Below are 14,020 nucleotides of genomic sequence, written 5' to 3'. Positions count from 1 at the left end.
ACAAATACAATTTGATTTGATTTGAGTGAGAACGCAGACAGGGCTAATATAGCTCTAAAGCTTTTTAATCACAGCGTTATTTGTCATGGTAATTGCAGCTAAGCGCAGGGTTCAGAAACCTAATTGCATTTTCACATTCTCACTCCTAATCACATGGGAGACCTAGATACTCATGAAGGAGCACTTCAGGAAAATCATCTGATATTGTTTTTAATGATCTGTGAAAACCAAAAAAGCTCCCTATTATGACGTTACCTATTATGCCCATGCACCCATGTAGATAACCACAAGGATGTATATTAGGGTAAAGTAGTGCGCTATGTAGGGAATAGGGTGCCATTTGGATGTACCCGGGGCTGATGTTAGCTCCAATAAAACTCAAGGTGTGGAGGTCGACAGACGGACAGGGATTCATTTAGGCGCTGGAGAGACGTGTTTGAGACCTAACTCCTGGATAATTTAATCGATCAGGGATATCAGGAATATACAGAACATCTGTCTGAGTGTCACACCCTCACCTTAGTATTCTTTGTTTTCTTTGTTATTTTAGTTAGGTCAGGGTGTGACATGGGAGATATATGTGTTAATCCTTGTCTAGGTGGTTTTGTAAGTCTATGGTTGCCTAGATTGGTTCTCAATTAGAGGCAGCTGTCTGTCGTTGTCTCTGATTGGGAACCATATTTAGGCAGCCATCTTCTTTGTGTATTTTGTGGGTGATTGTTCCTGTTTCCAGTGTTTAGTGTTCACATTACGGGACTGTTTCGTCTTCGTTCATTTTGGTCAATTTGTTGTTTTTGTTCTTTGTTTAAGTTTCCTATTAAATATGGAAAATCATCACGCTGCACTTTGGTCCTCCTCTCTTTCACTTGACGACATTCGTGACACTGGGACAGGGGAAGGACACTGAAAAACAGAATTCAAGTTCTGTACCTACAGAGGCTACCCCATGTAGTGTATAAATGACCTGTTGTATTGTGTGTGAGAGAGAGAGACCTACACAGCTCAGTACAGACAGCAGCATAGCGTTAGTACTTTGATGCCCCTTCATCTCTTCCTAGTTAACTGAAGTCACACCTCTTCTTCCTGTGGTTATGTAAAGCCACAACTCTTCTTCCTGTGGTTTTCTAAAGCCACACCTCTTCCTCCTGTGGTTATGTAAAGCCACACCTCTTCCTCCTATGTTTATCTGATGCCACATCTCTTACTCCTGTGTTTATCTGAAGCCACACCCAGTTCTCCTGTGTTTATCTGAAGCCACACCCAGTCCTCCTGTGGTTATCTGAAGCCACACCCAGTCCTCCTGTCGTTATCTAAAGCCACACCTCTTCCTCCTGTGGTTGTCTAAAGCCACAGATAACAAAAATGGACAGAATGGGCCAGAGAGATGAAAGTATGGATATATTTTTCTCTCAGTCTGTCTCTGATCCAGTGATTATGGAAGGAGTAATACCTTCCTTCTCCTCTCCTCTCATGCCTGTCATCTCTGGCTTAGCTTTGCTCTTTAGATTCACTTATCTCCAGGCCCCTGGGTTATCCCTCCCTGCCACTCTCCTCTCCCTCTCCCTCTCCCTCTTCCTCTCCTTCTCTTTCCTCCTCTACTCCATCAACCTCTTCTCTCTTTCAGTTAAACTAGGGAATTCCCATCCTCTCTCCCAAGCCCAGGAGTTGATGAAGCGTTTTTAGCTGTGGAGAAAAAGGTTTAGACTCATCTCTCCACAAACAACAACTTCACTCACAACACTGGTTTTTGAAGGACTAACAGAGCCCATCCCTGTACGGCCGACCCAGAATTCGAACCCGTGTTCACAACAACAGTGCATCCATGGAGCTACAGTACTAACGTGAACATGTTTATCTTAATTATTTAAAATGTTATTGTTAAAACCTTCTTAGTTCACTAACCCGACCCCCCCCCCCTTTCATCTCGCTATCAAATAGGTTGTCTGTGTTGTTGTAACAGTGAGTGATACTGGGCACTAAACATTACCATGCAGAATGGTAATCTCATGTGTTTGATCAGCTCTGTGTTGTTGTAACAGTGAGTGATACTGGGCACTAAACATTACCGTGCAGAATGGTCCTCGAATGTGTTTGATCAGCTGTGTGTTGTTGTAACAGTGAGTGATACTGGGCACTAAACATTACCGTGCAGAATGGTCCTCGAATGTGTTTGATCAGCTGTGTGTTGTTGTAACAGTGAGTGATACTGGGCACTAAACATTACCATGCCGAATGGTCCTCTCATGTGTTTGATCAGCTCTGTGTTGTTGTAACAGTGAGTGATGCTGGGCACTAAACATTACCGTGCAGAATGGTCCTCGCATGTGTTTGATCAGCTCTGTGTTGTTTACACGTTGTCAATAGTCCTGTTGTTGTTGTTGTTGTTGTTGTTGTTGTTGTGACAAACAGGACACACACACACACAAGCGCATGCTTGCTGGACGGAGGCACGCACACACCTGGGGGGCGGAGATTGATGTCGAATGATATTCTATCCAGTTTGGATAAAGGGCCAGTGTTTGGTCAAACCATAGCTATGCAAATGCTCCGATCTTAAACGGATCTGTATTCCTCTCAAATGACTTCTACTATTACAAATATATATCTGGATAGAAGGAGGTGTGGTCAATAGCTTTCTGCCTCGATCAGCACTGTCAATGCTGCGTAATACATTCTGCTGTGAAACTTTCTACACTGGATTCTAATCCAAAAATGTTTCCCTGGATATGTGTGCATCAAACGTTCAACATTCAACTTTTTTTTCCGCTGCTATTTCTGTCAAAGTCTTCACGGCACTATGCAAATAGTCTGGGTAGCCATTTGACTAGATGTTCAGGAGTCTTACGGCTTGGGGGGTAGAAGCTGTTCAGAAGCCTCTTGGACCTAGACTTGGCGCTCCAGCTGTTACTACACTGATTCCCTCCTGTCTCACAGTGACTGTCTGTATTCCAGCCCCGTCCTCTTGTGGCCACGACTGTGTTAGTCCACTTGAGCTAAAGCTAAGCATTTCGCCCTCACTGTTACACCGGAATTAAAAATAAATAAATGTTTCTGTCTTAACCACTCACTCCACATTACTCCTTTATTTAACTAGGCAGGTCAATTCTTACTTACAGTGGGTTAACTGCCTTGTTCAGCAGAACAACAGATTTTTACTTTGTCAGATTGGGGATTTGGTCTAGCAACCTTTTGGTTACTAGCCCAATGCTCTAACCACTAGGCCACCTGCCACCTAACACCCTGTAACTCACATCACCACTGGTACCTGATCTGTGCTCAGGATAGCATTTCTATCTACTGCCCTGCTGCCCAAACTAACACTCCAGGATAGCATGGCTATCTACTGCCCTGCTGCCCAACCTAACACCCCAGGATAGCATGGCTATCTACTGCCCTGTTGCCAACCTAACGCCCCAGGATAGCATGGCTTTCTACTGCCCTGCTGCCAAACCTAAAACCCCAGGATAGCATGGCTTTCTACTGCCCTGCTGCCAAACCTAACACCCCAGGATAGCATGGCTTTCTACTGCCCTGCTGCCAAACCTAACACCCCAGGATAGCATGACTTTCTACTGCCCTGCTGCCCAACCTAAAACCCCAGGATAGCATTGCTTTCTACTGCCCTGCTGCCAACCTAACACCCCAGGATAGCATGGCTATCTACTGCCCTGCTGCCCAACCTAACACCCCAGGATAGCATGGCTTTCTACTGCCCTGCTGCCCAACCTACAACCCCAGGATAGCATTGCTTTCTACTGCCCTGCTGCCCAACCTAAAACCCCAGGATAGCATTGCTTTCTACTGCCCTGCTGCCCAACCTAAAACCCCAGGATAGCATGGCTATCTACTGCCCTGCTGCCAAACCTAAAACCCCAGGATAGCATTGCTTTCTACTGCCCTGCTGCCAACCTAACACCCCAGGATAGCATGGCTATCTACTGCCCTGCTGCCCAACCTAACACCCCAGGATAGCATGGCTTTCTACTGCCCTGCTGCCCAACCTAAAACCCCAGGATAGCATTGCTTTCTACTGCCCTGCTGCCAACCTAACACCCCAGGATAGCATGGCTTTCTACTGCCCTGCTGACAAACCTAATCCCTATATAGTACACGAATTCCGGCCCTAAAAAGTGCATGTTGTGCCATTTGGGACGCTGACACAGATCCCTCTTCCTAAGCACCACTAGGCATGTGTCTGATTGAGTATTGACATCATGTTGCCTGGTCTCTCAGCTCCAGACCATGATTGACCTGCTGTCTGTTATGGTAGAGAGCTTTATTTACAGTAAATATCTCCCAGCCAAGATAGACACCTTTTGCTCCAAGGTCAAATACTCTGGACATTTTGAGCTTTGTAAATGCCTTTCAGACTCACTGAAGGACAAGATGATGAATGCCTTAATGAATGAATCAACAAATGAATGAAGTAATGAATTCATCTGTAAATACTTCCAATAAGCTAGTTGTTGTTTTGTTTGATGATATGTAATCTAGTGCTTAGGCTATCAGCAAATATTGCTTCATGTAATAACACGACATACCTAAATATTTAATGGAGGTCATTCAGCTAATGATGCTCAAGTGATGAGTGACATTACCTGAGATTGTAATACTTGCAATAGCTCCCCAAACCTATTTCTAGGCTTTAGCTCAGCAGCCTATCCCAGTAACGGGCACACAAGATATACAGTGTTGAATCCAGTCAGCCTCACAGCTGGCTAAGTACATTATATAGTCACAGCATGACCTGTAAAATTTATTCCAGAGGGTTGAGGTTAGAATCCAGTCTTCTGTAGGGTAGAGAAGGTTGCTAACATACAAAGTTGAGGTTAGAATCCAGTCTTATGTAGGGTAAAGAAGGTTGCTAAAATGCAAAGTTGAGGTTAGAATCCAGTCTTCTGTAGGGTAGAGAAGGTTGTTAACATGCAAAGTTGAGGTTAGAATCCAGTCTTCTGTAGGGTAGAGAAGGTTACTAACATGCAAAGTTGAGGTTAGAATCCAGTCTTCAGTAGGGTAGAGAAAGCTGCCAACATGCAAAGTTGAGGTTAGAATCCAGTCTTCCATAGGGTAGTGAAGGCTAACAACAACCAACCAATGATTTGGTTGGGTCTAATTGTATTGTTGTCCTTGGGCTCTGTGGGGTCTGTTTGTGTTAGTGAACAGAGCACCAGGACTAGCTTGCTTAGGGGACTCTTCTCCATGTTCATCTCTCTGTATGTGATGGATTTGTTATTGACGGTTTGGGAATCACTTCCTTTTAGGTGGTTGTAGAATTTAGCGTCTCTCTTCTGGATTTTGATAATCAACAGGTATCAGCCTAATTCTGCTCTGCATGCATTATTTGGTGTTTTATATTGTGCACAGAGGATGTTTTTGCAGAGTTCTGCACGCAGTCTCAGTTTGGTGTTTGTCCTATTTTGTCAATTCTTGGTTGATGAGCAGACCCCAGACCTCACAACCATGACAGCAATGGGTGCCATATCTGATTCAAGTATTTTTAGCCAGATCCGAATTGAGTTACCTGTGGTGCTGATGTTTAGGCCGAGGTATGTACCATTTTTTGTGTGCTCTAGGCCAACGGTGTCTAGATGGAATTTGTATTTGTGGTTCTGGCAACTGGACATTTTTTGCCTTAATGAGATTTACTGTCAGAGCCCAGGTCGGACAGAATCTGTGCAGAAGATCTAGGTGCTGCTGTAGGACCCTTGGTTGGGGACAGAAGCACCAGATCATCAGCAAACAGTAGACATTTGACTTGAGATTCTAGTGGGGTGAGGCCAGCTGCTGAAGACTGATCTAGTGCCCTCGCCAATTAATTGATATATATGTTGAAGAGCGTGGGGTTCAAGCTACATCCCTGTCTCAACCCACGGCCCTATGGAAAGAAATGTAGGAAAGACATCTGTGTGTTTATTGCCAATTTTTGTATTTTTTATTTGTGTACATCAAAAAATTCAATGTCGCCCCCCCCCCCCACTTCACAACACTGCTTTCCATCAGTTTGTATAGCTGACCCTTATGCCAAATTGAGTCAAAAGCTTTTTTGAAAATCAACAAACCATGAAAATACTGTGCTTTTGTTTTGTTTGTGCGTCATCAAGGGTGTGCAATGTGGCCTGTTGTATGGGGATTTGGTAAAAATACTATTTGACATTTGCTCAGAAAACGTTTTTTTTTGCACTGATGAAATGTTGGAGTCTGCTGTTGATGATAGCGCAGAGGATTTTCCAGAGGTTGCTGTTAACGAGGATTCCACGTTAATTATTGGGGTCAAATTTGTTTTTTTTGTGACTAGAGGAGATCCGACCTTATGGGAAGATGCCAGAGCTGGGGTAATGTTAAAGGGATCCTGAAAGTCTAACGTTTGCTATATCTACTAAGTTAACATAGGGAATTGTTTTAAGATGGTCATACCATGGTCAGAACTCTGTAGGTCTTTAGACTAATGTATAGTCACTATGATTATGGAATGCTTTTAATACCCATTTTTGGCGTAGTACTGAGTTACTTTCTGACATGGGGCGGCAGGGTAGCCTGGTGGTTAGAGCGTTGGACTAGTAACCGAAAGGTTGCAAGTTTGAATCCCTGAGCTGACAAGGTACAAATCTGTCGTTCTGCCCCTGAACAGGCAGTTAACCCACTGTTCCTAGGCCGTCATTGAAAATAAGAATTTGTTCTTAACTGACTTGCCTAGTAAAATAAAAAAAATTAAAACAAGTGAGTGCTAAATATTTGTGACAGTCGATATTATTAGTTTGTAACTTAATTGGTTCGGTCGGAACAGTCGGTTTTGTGAGAAGTCATCCTTCGAAATGAGGATGTGTGGGCATGTTAAAGTTTATACTGTCGTGTTCGTGAGTGTCTCCTCTATCGACGATGGAGTCGTATGAGTGTGCAAATGGTTTCGGTTGTACAGATGATTTCGTGGTGATTTTCTTGTCCGGATCCCCTCTTGTAGAAACACTGCTTTTTACAAGCCCCGTGTTATGGAAAAGTTGCAAACTTTATATCAGCCGGAAAGAGGGGATTGATCTGCAGCCACTACAACAAATGGCAAGTCTATAGTATAAACACACACGTTCATTGATTTAGGGGTTAAGTGTAGTCAATTTGAATTTGTGGTCTATATTTTATCATTTCATTTAGTATATGTCAACACGACAGGTTTGTGTTTTGTACTGTAGCGCATCTAGTGTAATTGAAGAATCCAGTGGGTTCCGGTAGTCTTTAATAACTGATTCCATCCATCTCTCTCTCTCTCTCTATCACTCGCTCACTCTCTCTCTCTCTCTTTCCTCTCTGATGTCCTCTTGGATTATATGTTCTGAGGGGAGAGGTTCCAAGGGATAGCCCGGGGCAGACACAGCTAGAGAAGACAACTCGTTGAACTGTATCCTTGACCGATTCAAGGGCACCTGGACTTTGAGATTCTTCAGAGTAGACAGAGTCTGACAATGTACTGTATAATGATGTAGTGAAGTGCAGTGTACAGTATGCAGACACAGGTGTGTCTTTCACCCCCCCCCCCCCCCACACACACACACACACCAGTCACAAAAAACAATGGTCAATCCTGCATCCCTATATACAACAATAAAGGGGTGTGTGTGTGTGTGTGTGTGTGTGTGTGTGTGTGTGTGTGTGTGTGTGTGTGTGTGTGTGTGTGTGTGTTTGAGAACAAACTTTATTATTAAAATTATTAAAATGCTCATGTAGTTCCTCGACAACAGCTATTCCCAAACTGCAAATAAAAATGTGATTCACGTTTGAAAAAAAAAACAGTTCATTTATATTTTCCAACGGGGCATTTGGGTGAGTTGTGTTTTTCTCGCCTGAATAGCCTCGTTTCACTGCCAACATTTTAAATTAAACCATCTAGGTGTTCAGTGAAATAACAACACAATGTCAAATACAGGCTAGTCAAATCATTAACATCCAACCACATTAACCGTTACTCTCTCGCGGGGAATTCCACTAACGGCCAAACTGCTCATGTTTTCATCTGATGGCAGCAAAATCCATGACAGGGAGGTAACGCGCATGCAAGCAATTGCTCCCGACCCCACTTGGATACACTGCAGCATCCACCGAGAGGCTCTTGCTGCCAAGGGAATGCCTGAAAGCTTGAAAGGCGTTTTGGACATTACAGTGAAAACGCTTTTACAACGTACAGAAGAAGTGTGCTGGTTATCAAGAGGCAAAGTACTGACACATTTTTTTTTTTAATTGAGAGACAAACTTAACTGAATTCATTATTCCTTTCATGCTCTACTTCCAGTCCTCTTACCAATATCTGAAAAGGAGAGCCACATTGAAATTGCAAGAAGCGGATCTGTCAAAATGTAATTTAATCAAAAGCCACTGCCAGAGTCCTGGGCTGCACTCAGAGTATCCTGCCTTGGCAAATCGCGCTGTTAAGACACTGATTCCCTTTGCAACCACGTACCGATGTGAGAGTAGATTCTCGGCCCTCACTAGCATGAGAACTAAATACAGGCACAGACTGTGTGTGGAAAATTATTTTAAGACTGAGACTCTCTCCAATACAACCCAACATTGCAGAGTTATGTGCATCCTTTCAAGTACACCCTTCTCATTAACCTATGGTGAGATAATCACAATTTTCGATGAACAAATACTTTTTTAGATGTAAGATGGTTAAATAAAGAGCAAAATGATTGATTATTATTATATCATTATTTGTGCCCTGGACCTGTAAGAGTTCTTTGTCACATAAATGTATCGTGTGTCGTGTGTGATTGCAAAAAACAAAATAAAATCAAATGCATTTGTCACATACACATGGTTAGCAGATGTTAATGCAAGTGTAGCGAAATGCTTGTGCTTCTAGTTCTGACCATGCTGTAATATCTAACAAGTAATATAACCTAACAATTCCACAAATATATATATTTATACACAAGTGTAAAGGAATGAATACGAATATGTACAAAAAAAATATATGAATGAGTGATGCCCGAACGGTATAGGCAAGATGCAGTAGATGGTATGGAGTACAGTATATACATATGAGATGAGTAATGTAGGGTATGGAAACATTATATGAAGTGGCATTGTTTAAAGTGGCGAGTGATACATTTAATTACGTCAAGATGGCAAGATGCAGTAGATGGTATAACATACAGAATATACATATGAGATGAGTAATGTAGGGTATGTAAACATTATATAAAGTGGCTAGTGATAAATTGATTACATCAATTTTTACAATATTAAAGTGGCTGGAGTTGAGTCAGTATTTTGGCAGCAGCCACTCAATGTTAGTGATGGCTGTTTAACAGTCTGATGGCCTTGAGATAGAAGCTGTTTTTCAGTCTCTCGGTACCCGCTTTGATGCACCTGTACTGACCTCGCCTTCTGGATGATAGCGAGGTGAACAGGCAGTGGCTCGGGTGGTTTTATCCTTGATGATCTTTATGGCCTTCCTGTGACATCAGGTGGTGTAGGTGTCCTGGAGGGCAGGTAGTTTGCACCCGGTGATGCGTTGTGCAGACCTCACTACCCGCTGGAGAGCCTTACGGTTATGGGCGGAGCTGCTGCCGTACCAGGCGGTGATACAGCCCGACAGGATGCTCTCGATTGTGCATCTGTAAAAGGTTGTGAGCCACATTTCTTCAGCCTCCTGGGGTTGAAGAGGCGCTGCTGTGACTTCTTCACAATGCTGTCTGTGTGGGTGGACCATTTCAGTTTGTCCGTGATGTGTACGCCGAGGAACTTAAAACTCTCCACCCTCTCCACTGCTGTCCAGTCAATGTAGATAGGGGGCTGCTCCCTCTGCTGTTTCCTAAAGTCCATGACCATCTCCTTTGTTTTATTGACGTTGAGTGTGAGGTTATTTTCCTGACACCACATGCCGAGGGACCTCACCTCCTCCCTGTAGTCCATGTGGTCGTCTCTGGTAATCAAGCCTACCACTGTAGTGTCATCTGCAAACTTGATGAGTTGAGTTGGAGGCGTGCATGGCCACGCAGCCGTGGGTGAACAGGGAGTACAGGGCTTAGAACGCACCCTTGTGGGGACCCAGTGTTGAGGATCAGCGGGGTGGAGATGTTGTTACCTACCCTCACCACCTGGGGGTGGCCCGTCAGGAAGTCCAGGACCCAGTCGCACAGGGCGGGGTCGAGACCCAGGGTCTCGAGCTTGATGATGATTTTGGAGGGAACTATGGTGTTAAATGCTGAACTGTAATCGATGAACAGCATTCTTACGTAGGTATTCCTCTTGTCCAGATGGGTTAGGGCAGTGTGCAGTGTGATTGTGATTGCGTCGTCTGTGGACCTATTGGGATGGTAAGCAAATTGGAGTGGGTCTAGGGTGTCAGGCAGGGTGGAGGTGATATGGTTCTTGACTAGTCTCTCAAAGTACTTCATGATGACGGAAGTGAGTGCCACAGGGCGGTAGTCATTTAGCTCAGTTACCTTAACATTCTTGGGAACAGGAACAATGGTGGCCCTCTTGAAGCATGTGGGGACAGCAGACTGGGATAAGGGTTGAATATGTCAGTAAACACACCAGCCATCTGGTCTGCGCATGCTCTGAGGACGCGGCCGGGGATACCGTCTGGGCCTGCAGCCTTGCGAGGGTTAACACGTTTAAATATTTTACTCACATTGGCTACAGTGAAGGAGAGCCCGTTTTGGTAGCGGGCCGTGTCCGTGGCACTGTATTGTCTTCAAAGTGAGCAAAAAAGTTGTTTAGTCTGTCTGGGAGCAAGACATCGTGGTCCGCGACGGGGATGGTTTTTCTTTTGGAGTCCGTGATTGACTGTAGGCCACATACCTCTCGTGTCTGAGCCGTTGAATTGTGACTCCACTTTGTCTCTGTACTGATGCTTAGCTTGTTTGATAGCCTTGCGGAGGGAATAGCTACACTGTTTGTATTTGGTCATGTTTCCAGTCACCTTGTCCTGATTAAAAGCAGTGGTTTGTGCATTCAGTTTTGCGTGAATGCTGCCATCAATCCACGATTTCTGGTTGGGGAATGTTTAAATTGACGCTGTGGGTGCAACATCACCGATGCACTTGTTAATAAACTCGCACACCAAATCAGCGTATTCGTCAATGTTGTTGTTCGCCGCAATGCGGAATATATCCCAGTCCATGTGAAGCAATCAGTCCGTGTGAAGCAATCATGTGAAGCAATCTTGAAGCGTGGAATCCGATTGGTTCGACCAGCGTTGAACAGACCTTAGTGCCGGTGCTTCCAGTTTTAGTTTCTGTCTATAGGCTGGGAGCAACAAAATGGAGTCGTGGTCAGCTTTTCCGAAGGGAGGGCGGGGGAGGGCCTTGTATGCGTCGCGGAAGTTAGAATAACAACATTTGAGAGTGCGCTGACCCTGGTGCTAGAGGTGGTACAGCTGGAGGTTGTATGTTGGAAAAGTTTGGGAACCACTGCTCTACAACTACCTCTTGAATAACATACTTCAAATGTAAATCACTACCTCGGATTCATTAGAACCCTTACCATAATTCAGTCTAAATTTCCACAGTTTTTAATCGCTGTTTTTTCAATCTACATTCTATTTTACTTGTTCTCTTCTTCAATTTTGTGACAAGGACAATAGCAGATTCATCTTTAAAAGCTGTCCACCATTCACCTATCTCACTTCATTAAGTCAGGATTCCTATTTGTTTCTGCAATGCCTCCTTGCCCGTCCAACATTTCCTCATCTCTCACCCCTTCTAATGCGACTTAATCTGATGCTCCTCCATCTTTTTCCCCTGCCCCACCACAAAGTTACTCCGTGCAGGTGGTCACTGAGTCAGAGGTGCTAAAGGATCTCCTTAAACTTGACATATTGTCAGATGGTTTAGACCCTTTCTTCTTTAAAATTAAGGTCACTGCGCCTATCATCGTCAAGCCTGTCTCTCCTTTCTGGGGAAGTTACCATTGCTTGGAATGCAGCCATGGTTCATCCTTTATTTAAAGGGGAGATCAAGCTGATCCTAACTGTTATAGGCCTATTTCTATTTTGCCCTGTTTATCAAACGTGTTAGAAAACTTGTCAATAATCAACTGACTGTCTTTCTTAACATCTATAGTATTCTCTCGAGTACGCAATCTGGTGTCCTCTCAGTTTATGGATGTGTCACTGCAAGCCTAGAGGTCCTAAATGATGTCACCATTGCCCTTGATTCTAAGCAATGTTGTGCTGCTATTCTTATTTACTTGGACAAAGCTTTTGATACGGTAGACCATTCCATTCTTGTGTGCTGGCTAAAGAGTATTGGTGTCTCCGAGGGGTCTTTGGCCTGGTTTGCTAACTACCTCTCTCAAGGAGTGTAGGGTGTAAAGTCAGCTACCATGCTGTGTTTCCATGTGTGAGACGCAGAGTGATAAGCATACATTCTTCTTTTAATTAACGAATAAACACGAAACAAACTAACGAAGAAACGAAACAAACGTGACGCTATACACCACGAGTGCTGACAGGCAACTACACATAGACAATAACCCACAAAACCAAAATGGAAAATGGCAACCTAAATAGGATCCCCAATCAGAGACAACGATAAACAGCTGCCTCTAATTGGGAACCATTTCACGCCACCATAGACCTACATTTACCTAGACATACCAAAACCCCATAGATATTTAAAAAACCCTAGACAGGAGTAAAACACACACACCACCCTCGTCACACCCTGACCTAACAAAAATAATAAAGAAAACAAAGATAACTAAGGGTACTGTCAGGGCGTAACAGTACCCCCCCCCCCCCTTAACCTTAACCTATATGGGAGGGTCTGGGTGGGCATCTAACCTCGGTGGCGACTCTGGTTCTGGATGCCTCCCCCTTCTTTACACTGAGTCCGCTCTTGTAGCACTGACCCGTGGATCATCGTCGGATGCTCTGGACTGTGCATCCTCGCCTTTGGCCCCGGGCTGGGGACCCTGGCTGCGTGGATCATCGCCGGATGTTCTGGACTGGGGACCGTTGTTGGAGGCCCCGGACTGAGGACCGTCGTTGGAGGCTCCGGACTGGGGACCGTTGTTGGAGGTTCCGGACTGTGGCCCGTCGTTGGAGGTTCCGGACTGTGTTCCGTCGTTGGAGGTTCCGGACTGCATGACATCAGCAGCCTGGTGGTCCAAAATAGCATAACTAGCATTTTTTTATCACCCATAAACCCACCCGTCTAAAAACAAATGGATTATATGTCATTCTAGCAAACTAGGCAACTAAAGCAGAATTCTATACAACGTTTTGGTTCATTTCTAGATTGTTAGCTAGCTAGCTAATGTTAAGTTAGCTGGCTAGCCAGTTCAAATAATGACCATATCATGTGGCTGACAACATCGTCACTTTATCTCATTTGTATTCATTATTACAGGAAAATAAACTCACAACAAGAGCATTAATGGCGAGCCAATTACAGAAAATAGCTTAGGGTTTTGACGAAATAGAAGCAGGGCATTTTAGAACTTGGATACTGTCTCATTGGCCTAACTTTAAATCCTAATTTGAATTTGACTGGTGCAGGTTATGTTCTTCACTTTACCGTCTCTGGTAAACACATGCGATATAGAAGAAATCAAAGTTTATTTGTCACAAACACAGGATACAGAAGGTACAGTGAAATGGTTACTGGCATAGTGGAGACTTTTGTGAAGTCATGTAGCGAAGCTAGCTAGCTAAACAATGAACCATAATGCCAACTCACAACCAACCAGGTTCAATGTTAGCTAGCTAACCTTAGGCTACAACTAGCAATACAAATGTCTCTGAGACACTAATAATATTACTACACAGATCATACACATAATGTTAGCTATCTAGCTAAACAATGAACCATAATGCCAACTCATAACTTTACTGCCGTGCATGAATCTGCAGGTAGCTAACCAACCAGGTTCAATGTTAGCTAGCTAACCTTAGGCTATAACTAGCAATACAAATGGCTCTGAGACACTAATAATATTACTACACAGTCTTTTGTTTAGACATTTAGACATTTAGCTAGCTAGCTAAACAATGAACCATAATCCCAACTCATGACTT

At 43.9% G+C, this 14,020-nt stretch overlaps 1 long non-coding RNA gene across 1 annotated transcript in view; it reads right to left on the bottom strand.

The window, feature by feature from the left end:
* LOC149971178 (uncharacterized) overlaps window positions 1-13,098 on the bottom strand; it is a 28,148-nt gene extending 15,050 nt beyond the window's left edge. Inside the window, exon 1 of the long non-coding RNA XR_016492811.1 lies at window positions 12,785-13,098. This is a non-coding gene — a long non-coding RNA (uncharacterized LOC149971178). The remainder of the gene's footprint in view (window positions 1-12,784) is intronic.
* Between the last annotated feature and the right edge of the window lie 922 nt (window positions 13,099-14,020).

The sequence above is a fragment of the Oncorhynchus mykiss genome, chromosome 28 (assembly GCF_057628025.1).
Source record: "Oncorhynchus mykiss isolate SJ-2025 chromosome 28, ASM5762802v1, whole genome shotgun sequence".
Classification (NCBI taxonomy): domain Eukaryota; kingdom Metazoa; phylum Chordata; class Actinopteri; order Salmoniformes; family Salmonidae; genus Oncorhynchus; species Oncorhynchus mykiss.
This window is presented reverse-complemented; position numbering and strand designations above follow the sequence as displayed.